We start from the raw sequence: 15,676 nt of genomic DNA, 5'->3' as shown, positions 1-15,676 counted from the left end.
GCACACAGTAGAAATGTTATAGATAGAAGGGAGCTCATTTAAAAGTGTTATACTACAAGCAGTTTTGTGGTTCTCAATGACTGTGTTCACATGTGTGTGTGTGTGTTAGTGTATTCATATATGCAGTCATTTAAGCAAACAAATACGTATATAAATACAAATATATTCCATATTATTAGGTGAATATATTGAAGTTTCCTTTCAAAATGATCATATAATCATATTACTCTTTTCAGCAACTAATGAAATAATTCATCCATATTTTTTTCCCCCAATCAGGTCAAGGTGATAAAGTAAAAACAAAAGGGAAAAAAATGGCTTTAACATTCTGTGAGTCCATGATCTACAATTGAATGTGTCTGTTTTCAGAGGTGACAAATATGTCGTAGCTTACCTGTGATCACTGATTTGAAACATAATGTAGGGAATGTTATGCTTAAAGACCCTGGCTGGTCTATTCACTGCAGCCAAAAATCAACTCGCATGAACATTAGCTCACTGATTGTATAGGATTCGGCTGGTGCGATGGGGACTTTCCTGAAGGGACTAAATCAGTCTGTGTAACGAGGTTATACACGAGGCTGCCAGCTCTCATGCACTCACAGTGACATCCATGCAGTTGAAACTTCTTCCATTTCTCATGCCACACAGCCATTTTTTTATGTATTGAAGAAACTAAAAATGTCACAGTACTAAAAGAGGACACTGATAGTGCAGGGACATACAAAACAGAACAGGCGGCACCATGCAGCAGCACATTATTCAGACAAATCAGGGAGAAAGTGAATGTTGCTTAGGGAAATGTCATTCAGCTGCAACACAGTCTCCCCTCTCCTGATAAGTGCACAAAGGCAGGAGTGAGACTGATTTAGTATTATTATGAGGACACTCTGGGACTATAAAACTATGCTTTGAAACCTTTTTGCAGTTTTCTAAGGCCATTTCATGCATTCAAATAACTGGTACTTTTTGCAGTTGCCATGCTTTGAAGATGGTCTTGTTTTTGTCGAGAACAACAAAACCTGACTGAATTATTCAAATCGTGTTTCGTGTTTAAAGGCTATTTCATTGATATGAATTGCTTGGCCTTGTTTGTCAATGGAGTTGGTCCAATGGCAACTTTATTTTAAAATTATTACTATTATTTAAATTACAAGCCAGTCAATCCTCTGATATTTATGTGTGTGTGTGTGTGTGTGTGTGTTCATGTTGCCTGGCTTGTAGTTTTTCCATTTCACTAGGTTGAGAATCATGGACCACAAATAATCAAAAGTGTTGGTATTCATGCTAGCTCTCTGCTGTGTACGTGTGTGTAAGTGCTCAATACACCCTGGATATATGAAACAAGTGCAAAATAATAACTACACTAATTTATCACTAAATAGCTGAATAAAGACTTCACATCCATTACTTCACGTTGCATGTTAAAAATAAATAAATAAATAAATGTGGCGAGGTTTTTTTCCCTCTTGAAAACCTTTAAAGGAATCGGTGAAACGGACAAAAAATCTTTAGAGTTTCAGCAGGTGTCAAACAGACACTTTGTTATCAGCTCATTATTTCTGCTGAGCTTTAAAGGAAGAGAGAACAAATAAGTGAGGGGAGAGCAAGGTAAGAGGCAGTTTTGTTTTTATAAGCTTTTTTTCTAACTAATGAATTCTGACCTTATGAATGTTTATGTGTCCCTTCTTCGGAGATGGGTTGGGTCTGAAACTGAAACGGTACCTTTTTATAAACTTTTAAGTACGCAGTTTTGTCATGGGGTGCGTAATTAAAGTTTTTATTTCATTATTTTTTTTCAGCTGGATGTCTCTTTCCCTCTCCCTAATTATATGTATTTTCCCCATTTTTTTTCTGCTTCATCTTTGCTCCCTGTATGCTCAGCTTTCTTTTTTTTTTTACCCTGGGCCTGGCTAACAGATGGGAGAAATTGTAATTTAGCTATCTGGCAATGACTGGAAGGATACACTAAACACAGATGCTGCACATACTGTACAGAAACCAGACATAACCTTCTTTTTAACACTAATTACTCACCTCGGTCAAAAAAAGAAAGAAAGAGAAATGCTCTGAACTTCCATCTTGTCATAATATTTTTCTTAATTCACAGTTTATTTTGCATGCAACAATTCATTATACTTCAATTAATGTGTCTCTCTTTTTCTTTCAACTATATAACATTACATAGTAACTCTAATTAGGTGTAAACTTTGGATTTCTTTTTGTGAAACAACTCTGGACTATGTTTAGACGCAAGTTTACAGTTCTGTAAGAAAAACAAATTGAAAGTTAATTTTAACTCTTGCTAATGAAAAGTACTGTGACATGGGGGAAAAGCTACACTAGTTCATTTACTGGTCAGTAAGGGCAAGTATTCTTATCTTAATGTAATTACTATTTTCTGACTGTTACAATGAAAATGAAGAATTATACCTTTTCAAGCATGGCATAAGTGCATGTGTCTGTAGGTACTAGAGTTAGGTTTAAAAATGTTTGGGCTCTTACAATATTTTCAGATTTTTAGCTTTGTATGGCACCACAATGTATCTGAAATGAAGATGCATGTCAGTACTGTTTATTGCATAATGCACTGACACTTGTAGTTGGACTAATAAAAATAAAATGTTCTTTTTTAATATATCCTTATTGTCTCTGACAAAGACTGTCTGAAGTGTTGATATCACAGACATACCCTTTTGTCTAGAGCACTGTTGTTTTTTTAAGCATTGTGTGCATTTTTGTTTCCTTCTAAGTAATTGTCAAGATATATTTTAACATATGGCCAGGGACTACAGAGGATAATTGTACTCCCATAATCAGCTCTGGCTCATTTACAGCTGACAAACCATTAATAACAGAAAACATTTGCACAAAAAATTAAGTCATGTGCCTGTATGCACATTTTTGATTGCACACATTCACTTACAGAAGAATAGTGATGACACACAAACCAGCAGAAGAAGCCTCTCTGGCATACTTGGCAGTTGAACCCTTGCAGACACACAGTTGATGTTGGGGATAAGGGTACACGTGTCCTGGTGAGACTGCGAATAGCATCTTAATGTCTTCTAGTCCTCCCTGGGGTACCTAAGAAATCCCCCTCATCTTTACAAATGGAGGAGCCAGGATTGTGTGCCAAATAACCAGAGCATCGTTATAGCCTTGTAGTCCATAAGGAGACTGATGTGACAGCCATGAAGGTAATAAAACCATTCAACCTAAAGCTGCAAATCCTTTTCATTTTATGTTGCAGTGTGTCAGGAAATTATTCTACAGTTATATAAGAGGCAATGACAGCCTTGTACCTAGGCTTTTCTGATGTGTCACCTGCTCATGTACCAGAAAAAGAAAACATAATAACTCTATTTGTAGTATATGATGTATGGCATACTTCTCAAGCTGTAATCATGATCAGATAACAAATGAGTAAATACTTGGCTAATGATTTTAGACTAGCAGTAGCAGATAAAAGGCAGTAGAATATGTTGCTATCACTCATTCTGTATTACACAATAGGAGGAATTCATTTCTATTAAAACTGAGAAGCACAAACTGAGAAGTAAAGTCAAGATAAGGTCCTAAATCTATTCAGTTCATGTGCACATGGGACAACTAGAACAAGAAAAAGACGCAGGATACCTGTTCTTGGACATAGATAGCAAGAGACAGAAAAAAAACTGATAATTATGAGAAAGTTCTATACACATCGCTACCTTCCCTCCCACAGTAGGCCTTTAAATAAATCAACATACAGCCTTGTCAAAAGACAGTCGGATGCTTTTATTGACAAAAATGTATCTCTGTGGCACAGTCTTAAATACCAAAGACCAATATTTCCCACAATATTTGTGCATGCTGTGAAGCTTCGGTTCACCATAAAATATGGCATGGTGTGAAACTGGCACTAGTATATCATGCTGAGTTCAGCTTAGTCTAACTTTGCCAACTCAAAGCCTCACCATCTGTTATGGTCTGTTACATTAGGGCCCATTAACTTTTGTTCCTTTTAGTCCTGTCCTATTAATATTTGTATTTGAGTGGGTGTTTTTTAATATGCTGTGTTTTAAACTCAAATGTTTATGTTTTGTACAAAAATTTCTCTGTTCATTCCAAATTGAGCTTGATCCCAAAGCATAGTTTGCTCACCAATGTTGCGTCAGAAAAAAACCAAATTCCTTGGGCTGTGTGTACCAACACGGTCTATACCATGTTAAAAAAGGAAACCTTTCCATTTGACGCAAGACCAAGCACCAGGCAGTTAGACAGTCAGCCTGCCAGGCATGCATGGGGGTGTCAATGGAAGAAAAACAAAGGGAAAGGGATCTGCTGTTACAGCTTTTCCCTTAAAGCTCGTTAATCCCAATTTAGCTGTCACAGGGATGAGGTAGGTGTGAGTTTGTGTGGCTGTGAGTATAGCTGTGTGTGTGTGTGCGTCTGTGTGCGTGTGTGTGTGTGAGAGAGAGAGAGACAGACAGGCAGACAGACAGACAGGAAAGAGAGAGGGAGAGCATCATAGAGACCATGCAAACCAGAGAATAAAGTCTTGTTGGAGCCTCACAACCTTGCTTCGTGAGCTGTCACATCGCCCAGCCAATTAGCCTGATGGCCAATGACAAGTTAATTTCCACCATCTACTATCAGTGCTCTGTTTTTGGTAGTGCTCGTTTGGATGGGGTTTAAGGCAGTCTTTCAAAAGCATTGTGCAGATCAGTGGTTAGAAATGGTAATGTGATTGTTTAGCTAGGCTAAATTGTATGTTTATCTTCTCATCTCACTTGGTGAAAGAATTACCAGATTTATGAAGTTCTAAAATTTTATCAAGTCAGCACACATGAACCTGATTGCTGACAATAACACAGAATGTTAATGTTTTTAAAATATAGAAAATCTTCTGTTCTCTCAACTAGAAGTTGAGCATAAAAATATATCACTTCTCTTTGCTTCTTTGTTGATGGACTTTAAAATAGTTTAGCTTTTGCAGCATCAATTACCATCAGACACACAAGTGAAGCTTCTAATACATGTTTTATATTATCTGACAGCACACTGAAACAGTGAATAATTTTTTTTTGCTTTTTTTTTATACTCAATATTCATTTTTAATCACACCATGAAATAGAAAAACTACAACAGTATAACAATAGATTATTGTTGTAAGATTTTGTTTAAAACCTCTAATTATCTTCACTGCAAACTATGGACATGGTTTACGTGAAATTCAACTAGAAGGTGGTAATGATGATTAAAAGATAGTGATTGATTGTTAATGTTCACATAATGCACAAGCTTAAATATCTTTTGAGATGCAATCACTTACTAAATGGATAAAAATATAATAATTACGACTGAATGTAAAGAAGCTGGGCCACTGTGAAAAAGAAGTATTCATAAACCTCACAAGATTAAATCGAAACATCTGCTTTTACTTTCATTGCTGTTACAAACAGCTGATGATAAGAGGGGAGTAAATTACAGTAGAATCACACCGGAACACTTACAAACATATACAGTCATGACAGAAAGAGACTTCAACCCAGCCATGGGGCCCACAAGCCATTGTATTCCTTGTGCTGTTTTCAAACCTCAGGCATAAAATCAAACATGTGGATCATCAAGAATGAGGTTTACATACTAGATTGGTCGGTCTGGGTTAACAACAACCACTTCTGGTTCTGTTGGCTACCAGGGAGCTGGTGTAGACAGACAGAAGGAAGGCATGAGTGAGGAGGTGAGCGTAGGCACTTTAAATGTATTGACTATGACTGGTAAAGAGGGAGAGTTGGCTGATATAATGGAGAGAAGGAAGGTAGATACAGTGGCTTGCAAAAGTATTCTGTCCCCTTGAACTTTTCCACCTTTTTGTCACATTACAGCCACAAACATGAATCAATTTTATTTGAATTCCACATGAAAGACCAACACAAAGTGGTGTACACGTGAGAAGTGGAACGAAAATCATACATGATTCCAAACATTTTTTACAAATAAATAACTGAAAAGTGGGGTGTGTGTAATTTTTCAGCCCCTTTGGTCTGAGTGCAGTCAGTTGCCCATAGACATTGCCTGATGAGTGCTAATGACCAAATAGAGTGCACCTGTGTGTAATCTTATGTCAGAACAAATACAGCTGCTCTGTGACGGCCTCAGAGGTTGTCTAAGAGAATATTGGGAGCAACAACGCCATGAAGTCCAAAGAACACACCAGACAGGTCAGGGATAAAGTTATTGAGAAATTTAAAGCAGGCTTAGGCTACAAAAAGATTTCCCACGCCTTGAACATCCCACGGAGCACTGTTCAAGCGATCATTCAGAAATGGAAGGAGTATGGCACAACTGTAAACTTACCAAGACAAGGCCGTCCACCTAAACTCACAGGCCGAACAAGGAGAGCGCTGGTCAGAAATGCAGCCAAGAGGCCCATGGTGACTCTGGACGAGCTGCAGAGATCTACAGCTCAGGTGGGGGAATCTGTCCATAGGACAACTATTAGTCATGCACTGCACAAAGTTGGCCTTTATGGAAGAGTGGCAAGAAGAAAGCCATTGTTAACAGAAAACCATAAGAAGTCCCGTTTGCAGTTTGCAACAAGCCATGTGGGGGACACAGCAAACATGTGGAAGAAGGTGCTCTGGTCAGATGAGACCAAAATGGAACTTTTTGGCCAAAATGCAAAACGCTATGTGTGGCGGAAAACTAACTGCACATCACTCTGAACACACCATCCCCACTGTCAAATATGGTGGTGGCAGCATCATGCTCTGGGGGTGCTTCTCTTCAGCAGGGACAGGGAAGCTGGTCAGCGTTGATGGGAAGATGGATGGAGCCAAATACAGGGCAATCCTGGAAGAAAACCTCTTGCAGTCTGCAAAGGACTTGAGACTGGGGCGGAGGTTCACCTTCCAGCAGGACAACGACCCTAAACATAAAGCCAGGGCAACAATGGAATGGTTTAAAACAAAACATATCCATGTGTTAGAATGGCCCAGTCAAAGTCCAGATCTAAATCCAATCGAGAATCTGTGGCAACTGTTCACAAACGCTGTCCATCTAATCTGACTGATCTGGAGCTGTTTTGCAAAGAAGAATGGGCAAGGATTTCAGTCTCTGGATGTGCAAAGCTGGTAGAGACATACCCTAAAAGACTGGCAGCTGTAATTGCAGCAAAAGGTGGTTCTACAAAGTATTGACTCAGGGGGCTGAATAATTACACACACCCCACTTTACAGTTATTTATTTGTAAAAAATGTTTGGAATCATGTATGATTTTCGTTCCACTTCTCACGCGTACATCACTTTGTGTTGGTCTTTCACGTGGAATTCCAATAAAATTGATTCATGTTTGTGGCTGTAATGTGACAAAATGTGGAAAAGTTCAAGGGGGCCGAATACTTTTGCAAGCCACTGTATATTGTGTCTGCAGGAGACAAGGTGGAAGGGATGCAAGGGCAGGAGGACTCGAGGTGGATTCAAACTGTTTTTACCATAGTGTAGATAGGAACATAAATGGAGTATCCCCAGGGGGAGATAGTGTGGTGTAAAGAGGAAGTAGAGGAAAGTATTTAAAGGAAGAGGTTGACAAAAAACATAGACAGGATTACTCTGAGGCTATCCATACAGCAAAGAGAGAGGTGGCAGAGGAAAAGGAAAATGCTTATATTGAGATGTATGTAGAGCTAAATGCTAATTGAGGGACTTACATCAATTGGCTATGCAGCGAGATCGAGCTGGAAAGGATGTGCAGCAGGTTTGGATGATTAAGAGTAGAGATAAAAATGTGCTAACAAATGAAGAACGTGTTGAGAAGATGTAAGGAGGACTTTGAGGAGCTAATGAATGTCAAAAATGAGAGAGAGGAGGACAGATGGAGGACAGTTAGTGAATCAGGAAGTGCACTGGGTTAGTAAGAAAGAAGTGAGGGTAGTAGAAAGAGAATGGAAAGACGGCTGGTTCAGATGTCAAACCTCTTGAGGTATGGAAATGTCTTGGAAAATGGACAGTGGACTTTTTGACCAGCTCATGACCCACATCATAGAGGCTATGTGTATGAGTATATATAAGTCAGGGGTTCGACTCCTACTACTCCTACTAGAAGATGTGAATGCAGCATTACGGACAATCCCTACCGCCACCATCACCGAAACTAATCAGCTGATATATACCATGGCACATACAAGGTCTTAAATAATCAGGCCCCATCTTATCTTAAGGACCTTGTAGTACCATATCACCCTATTAGAGCACTTCGCTCTCGCACTGCAGGCCTACTTGTTGTTCCTAGAGTATTTAAAAGTAGAATGGGAGGGAGAGCGTTCAGTTTTCAGGCCCCTCTTCTGTGGAACCAGCTTCCAGTTTGGATTTGGAAGACAGACACTATCTCTACTTTTAAGATGAGGCTTAAAACTTTCTATTTTGGTAGAGCATATAGTTAGGGCTGGATCAGGTGACCCTGAATCCTCCCTTAGTTATGCTGCAATAGACGCAGCATTGAGTTTTTCCTTTTCGGTCACCTTTCTTATTCACTATGTGTTAGTGAATAAGAAAGGGCCCTCTGGTGGTGGTCAGAGGGCCCGGTGGCGCCAGTGTCCAGCAGCCTCGCCTCTGTCAGTGCGCCCCAGGGCAGCTGTGGCTACAACGTAGCTTCCCATCACCAGTGTGTGAATGTGTGTGTGAATGGGTGAATGACTGAATGTAGTGTGAAGCGCGTTGGGGTCCTTAAGGACTAGAAAAGCACTATACAAATGCAGGCCATTTAATAGACCTCTCTGCATTGAATCATATCTGTTATTAATCTCTGTCTCTCTTCCACAGCATGTCTTTCATCCAGTTTTCCTTCTCTCACCCCAACCGGTCACAGCAGATGGCCGCCCCTCCCTGAGCCTGGTTCTGCTGGAGGTTTCTTCCTGTTAAAAGGGAGTTTTTCCTTCTCACTGTCACCAAAGTGCCTGCTCATAGGGGGTTATATGATTGTTGGGTTTTTCTCTGTGTCTACTGTATATAGATATACATATAAAGCGCCTTGAGGCGACTGCTGTGGCTCTATATAAATAAAATTGAATTGAATTGAGTGTGTCTTAGTCTTTTCCTTACTCTCCTCCTATCAAGTGTACCTTGTGTTTTGGAGTTTTGGATTCTGTTGTGAACTTCCTGTGTTGAATTATGATGGACATCCCACTTAATAAAAGTTTAATTTTTTTTTGTTGTTCATTTATGTTTTTCTTTGAATCCTGCATCTAGGTCTTTTTGGCCAGTTCCTGATGGTAACATTATTTAACAAAAACTAAATGATTCTGAAATTTTCTGAGACAAAATGATTCTGTAGGTGGTGGAACTACTTTTAGCACCAGTAACTTGAAGGAGTCATTTTTTGTATGACTTTATGAGCATCTCACTCTACATGTGGAAGAATTTTGACTTTTTCACTTTCAATAAAAGAATCATAAAATCTATTTAAATCATTATGGCAGTTATGTTTAACACAGGACATAATATTGTATAAAAGACGTTTTCTCCCAAAACAGGTGATGCAAACCCTAAGAAATGCAATCTTCTTTTTAAATAGTTAAGTATTAATCATCCATTTATTAATATCAAATGAGTTGTTATTTTAGACACTCTAAAAGAATATATGTAGTTCAAAATATGCCTCAGACAACTATTATGATGGAAATCCTTTTTACGCAAAGACAAATTTTTGCCAATTCTGCCCAGACCACAGCGTGAATGCATGAATATTGAACAATATGCAAGGGTTCAATATGCAATATTTTTATAACAATAATACTGTCTAATGCAGGTTTTCATCTCTTTCTAACTCATTCTCTCCCTGTCTATCTGCCTCACAATCTCTTTGTCCTTTTTCTACTTTTAGCGTCTCTCACCAGTAATACATCCCCGCTCCTGGATGAGTGTTGAAACAATAATAGCGCTCAGAGTTGAGCTTAGAGGGGTTTTCTAGGAAGAAAACATTTTTCGGGAATTTTCCACGTTAAAAAATGTAAATTTAAATGTAAAAAAAAAAAATCACCTTGGACAAAAAAATCACAATAATAAAGCTGGGTAAATTTCTCAAGACAGCCACACGTTAATCTGCTCTGACTCAGTATGTAATGGATCAGAACTACCCTTTGTAAGATGCTATAGAGAACAGTTTGAACATCAGAGAATACATACAGTAAACAAGAAGCTCCATATTTGAAGAAATTTTACTGAATCCTGTTAACACTTTAACAAACCAGTGTTAGAAATCCATATCCATATCTCTTGTTGACGATACTTGTTAAACGTCTCCTCTGAACAACTCGCTTTGGTGACATTTGGCATTGATCATTTACATTCAGTTGCAGTATTCAGTGCAACTGTAGAAAAGGACGTTTTAAGTCTTTCAATACCATTTGTTACACTAATCTGATCAGATCAACCACATCTACCTCTGCAATATGCCTAAATTCATTCAACTGTTAATGTTTTCTTTGTTCTCCATGCTTTTTTGTGTCCTGCAACTCTTAGATTTACCAAATACTTTCTCCTGTGTATCGACCTGCTAGTTAGCGCACTATAATTGAATGCTGTACTTGTCAAATTGTCCTTTATTTCGCAGATTCCTAGTTTTCTTTCTCCTTTTGTTTCAGCTCATGTGCCAAATTGATTTCCTTGTGGATATTTGCAATATTCCAAATGCCTTTTAAAATATCTGCATGCAACGTGTACTTCACAAAGGGGCATCTTCAGACCAACATGCCTCTAATGAACATTGTGATTATTTATTTATTTATTACAGTGGTATAATGTCTTGTGCATTATTATTTGACTATTTAACAAATTCCTTACCTGCTTTGACAATTCGGTTGACATTTTTCCAATGTAGTCCACAAAACTCACCTAAATTCAATGCTGCCTTTCTTTTTACATATCTACTTTCATGCAGTCTCCATTTAGATTGAGTTTTGTCACAAAAGCTGAGTGCTCAGTGGTTCAACTAATAATTCCATCAGTCATTAAATATTAAGCGAATGAAACAAGTGTCCCGAGTTGTAAAATGTGATAAAGGAGTGGAGCAGCTCTAGGGGTGTCTAATGAAATGTAATATTTCTATAATAGTGTTTTGAGTGATATTTTCATTATTCCATAATGGCACTGGAAATTCTCAGGAGTTGGTAATTAGCCCCCTACCAGTTTAATAATTCTGTCTTCCCATCTTTCCTGTTTCTCTGACTCTTTTCTCTAAATGTCATTGTTTACCACATCACTCTTACTTTGGGAAATGAAAACCCCTTTAAGCATTGTTTTTCCACAGCATATGTGATTTTTGGCAAGACTGTGCATTCATGAACAGCCAGCCAATTTTCCCTGGATATAATGCCCCCTCCCTCCCACCCTCCCCCCAACAATAGTAGATATAGTAGATTCCTTCAACATGCTTTGCGGTTTAAGTTATATAAAGGTGAGGATGCCAAAAATTAATATATAGTTGTGTTGTTGAACTTTAGTTGCCAAAGGCACTATGTTATATATTTTTGAGCTAAATATAGTTTAGTATTGCATGTATTGCATGGAAGATGTTTTAAAATATAATTTGTAGTCAACTTACAATATATTATTATGTTCAGGCTGTAGCCTCCATTTAAAGCAGAAAAAAACTGTTGTTGGTGACATTAATAATGAATAACACCCACAGGTACCTCACAGACAAGCTTTTAAAGTCTTAGTTATACTACAGGAGGGTTCTAGATCGGTTCCTGATCTGACTGGCAAACACTGGCTTAAGGCTGAACTCAACTTTATTAGGGGAAGCTTGAAGCCTACAAATTAAAACCCTCCAGCAGGTTAAATAAAAGCTTGATGGACCAAGCAACATTACTGAAAATAAAACAATGAGGTATTTTGCTATCATTTGCCTGAGTCTGTTATCATTTCAGAACATGGTCCAGGAGATAACAAATGTAGAAGCAGCAGCTATAACAAAAGTAATTTTTATCCCACTGAAAATGTAACTGTTTTGCTGTTTAAGGTTTTTGAAATTCTAATATGAATCTGTGTGTACCTTTCATTTGGTATATGAGCATTTTTATTTACACATTTTGCTAATGCAATATGTGTACTGTTTTGACCTTGTGAGTATGTTTGTGTATGCATGTGTTTAATTGCAAAGAATAAAGAATAAAAAAAGAGTTTCTATGCTGCGGAACCTTGCAATCATTTGTTAACAAGATACACTATATTGCTAAAAGTATTTCCCCCCACATTGACCATCATTGAATTTGGGTGTTCCAATCACTTTCATGGCCACAGGTGCATAAAATCAAGCACACAGGCATGTAGACTGCTTATACAAACACTTGTGAAAAAGTGGGTCACTCTCAGGAGCTCAGTGAATTCCAGCGTAGTGATGTGATGTCCAATCTTGAAATTTCCTCACTACGAAATATTCCAGAGTCATCTGTTAGTGGTATTATAACAACTGGGATTGACAATAGCAATTGACAGCAACTCAAAGGAGTTGGGCTCAGCCCCTTAGTTCACGCAAAGGAACTCTTAATGTTCCAGCATACCAAGTCATCTTGGATAATCTCATGCTCCCAACTTTGAGAGGAACAGTTTGGAGATGACCCTTTCCTATTCCAATATGACTGCGCACCAGTGCACAAAGCAAGATCCATAAAAACATGATGAGCAAGTTTGATATGGAAAAACTTGACTGGCCTGCATAGAGTCATGACCTCAACCTCAAAGAACACCTTTAGGATGACTTAGAAAAGTGAGCCAGGCCTTCTCATCCATCATCAGTCTCTTACCTCACAAATTCACTCATGGAAGATTGGTCAAAGAAACTGATCCAGAAACACATTCTTAATCCTTGTGGAAAGCCTTCCTAGAAGAGTTGAAGCTGTTAAAGCTGCAAGCGTGGGCTAACATCATATTAAACACATGAATTAAGAAAGGGATTTCACTCAAGTTTATATGCGTGTGGACTGTTGTAATTCTTTATTATGTGGTTGCCATAAAAGCTTCCTTTGAAGCCTTCACTTGATCCAAAATGCCACAGTGCGAGTACTAACAGGGACAATAAAGAGAGACCATATTTTTCCCATATTATTACTTTGAGTTATTTGGCTGAATCAGAATACAGGTTTATTTGTGGTTCACAGAGTTTCAAAAACTAAAATAGGTGGTAGAGCTTTTGACCATTAAGCCTCTCTCCAGAAGAATTAACTAAGGAAAACACAATGATGCTGCCTCTTCTTTATAGATTAATATTTTCCACTTGATGACGTTCTGGTTAAGGTTTATATCAGTTTTTGGGTTTATTTTAATTTCACTCTTTATTTCTCAGCGGCCTTTCACAAAACATTGATCTTATAAGAGAAATGACGCATTATACCAGATTTAGCTACTAGCTAATTTCAGTCTGTAGCCTCAAATAAGTACATGCAATATCAAATAAGCTTTACGGTTTAATATATATCCAGCATTCAAGATAATAATACAGTGAAATATGTAACTCCCAACTCAACCTTTACCAACAAAACACATGCTGTACATATTTTAAACCACTTTTATTCATACACACCTCAAATTCAAAGCTACAGTATCAAATACTTGTCTTGATAGAGTGCTAGGTGGACCCAAAAGGCAGACTTGGAGCTAGTTATTGTTTGCTTAGCTTTAGTAAGTTTAGTAAGTAAGTTAGTAAGGGAAGTTTTTGACAAATGTGATACTGGAACAAGGGAGCCTTAACTCTGACAAAATCACAGGGAGGGACTGGAAGTTAGCCAGGTTTCCAAACAGGAAAGGGTAATAATCACAGGTTGTCAGATTTGATCTTACTTTTAATTGCAGACAAACAGGACGAGGAAGGGTGTTGAGCCTGCAGGAGTGTTCCAGAATGCTGGCAGGTGGAGATCGGGCAGGCAGAGCGAGGAGAAGCAGGTGGAGGCCATGGCTGCTATGGAGGAACTGGCTGGTTGCTGACTTCCAAAGGGTGAACCACCAAGAGAAGGTACGTTTACTGCCAAATAGCCAAGATCCCACAAGGGCATCCAGGTAACAAACTAAGGAACACAAAGTACAAGTTTATCCAGAAAAAACTGTGAGATCTACAACAATCCAGCAGTGGCCTGATCATCACCATAGTGATGAAGATGGTCTGGTGGGGAACTGTGGCACCATCTATCTAATACAGGGCTGGACTGGGATGAAAAAAAAAATCTACCCTGGCATTTTATTTAATAACTAATTGCCAGATTACCAGCCTAATATATATCTGAATGGCCAATGACATGATTTCCCCCAGGTATGAGAGGAGGGTAATCCACCAGGAAAATCCACCACCAGGCGCAGACCACAAGCTGAGCCGTCCCAGCAACGCCACCTGATGAAAGACCTCCAAAAGTAGAACATAGATATGCAAAAAACCAAACTGACCTGCCATGACAATACTGCATTGACAATACTGTATTCTCTTTTAAAGACAAAAGGAAAATCTGACCCAAACATGTTTTAAAACCAGTTCAGTTTTAGTACGACAAAACTTTTCTGTGACTTGAGACACTGTTTTTTTATGCATTTTGTTACTTAAGTTTAACAGCAAATTGAATTTGTGCTATGAATGTCTGTCAACAACTATTTGTTGTTTCATTTAATAAAAACACCACCAGCAGCAATAAACAAATCAAAGTTACATCTACAGCATAAAGAAAAAACAATCAAAAACAAAAACAGACTGAACACCCCACTTCCTAGCTATATGAAAACAATTTACAGGAAATGGAGTCAACCTTTAAACACGGATGGTAATTGGGTTACCAGGTTTACTGTAAAATGGTTCTGCATGTGTCATTCTGCTGGATATCAGCTGCTAGTGGATGTCTTCTCTGCTTAACAGATCTCCCACCAGCTAACCAGACTACCAACTGAAAAACAACCTGATATCCGCTCCTGGCTGAGCCCACCTCTCAACCAACCACTTCACACCTCAATTCCAGCCATCTGTACAGCCTTAGAGGTATGCCGGAAATTCGGCAGATTTAACACCAGGAAGGCTCCAAGGCCACAGCAGGCCTTGTTCATGCTGTTTTCTGCACTGTGCAGCACCATTATCACCATTTTATACTGGCATCCTCAATATATAGATTGCATTATACTGACTCTGAAGCGTAATATAATGCTGTATCATAGTACAACTTTTTATGATGCCATTCACTATAAAACAAGAAAATAAATAAATACATTAATAAATAATAATAATAAAAAAAATAAAAAAAACATGACTTGGAGCTCATAAACCACATGTCAGCCTGACATCTCCAGTCCCCGAAAGACTTCAAAACCTCAAAACTGTAAAAAATCCTCAGCTGGATCCCCTGGAGCTCACAAACCGAGCTAACTGCCTGTGGATCATGCAAACAGCAGGAGACTGTACTTCATCCTCTGGCATCGGCAGCATATGACCGAATTTGTGGCGCTCTTACACTCCAAGGTTTCACTGCCAATGATATCAGTTTCTCACTATGTGAAGATCAGTGTTTCCTGACAAACACAATGCAATGCCACATGAGCGTGCCTCTGACTCTGGCTTTAAACACAAATGGTTCACTTTAAAATAAATGAAGTTCAAGTGGCATTACATCTTTGAGTTTGTGTGTGTGTGTGTGTGTGTGTGTGTGTGTGTGTGTGTGTG

The sequence above is a fragment of the Pundamilia nyererei genome, unplaced genomic scaffold, assembly GCF_000239375.1.
Source record: "Pundamilia nyererei isolate P.nyererei 1_Seehausen unplaced genomic scaffold, PunNye1.0 scaffold00032, whole genome shotgun sequence".
NCBI lineage: Eukaryota > Metazoa > Chordata > Actinopteri > Cichliformes > Cichlidae > Pundamilia > Pundamilia nyererei.
The sequence above is the reverse complement of the archived record's forward strand: the minus strand, read 5'-3'. Positions refer to the sequence as shown.